Raw genomic sequence first — 207 nt, forward strand, 5'->3', positions numbered from 1 at the left:
TGCCCGTCCTATACTTGGTCAAAGATGGACCTGTTTAAGCTGGAAATAACAAGAGACAGCGTGAAGTTTCCAACATATGCAGGAGGAAGATGCTTGGACAGTGACTTGGTAAAGAAGAACAAAATTACTAAGGTTTCATATTTCTTTCTAATTCATCTGCTTCTCAATATGGTAAAAACCTGAGGCATCTAATATCATATAGAAATA

This window comes from Triticum dicoccoides, chromosome 3B, assembly GCF_002162155.2.
Source record: "Triticum dicoccoides isolate Atlit2015 ecotype Zavitan chromosome 3B, WEW_v2.0, whole genome shotgun sequence".
Classification (NCBI taxonomy): domain Eukaryota; kingdom Viridiplantae; phylum Streptophyta; class Magnoliopsida; order Poales; family Poaceae; genus Triticum; species Triticum dicoccoides.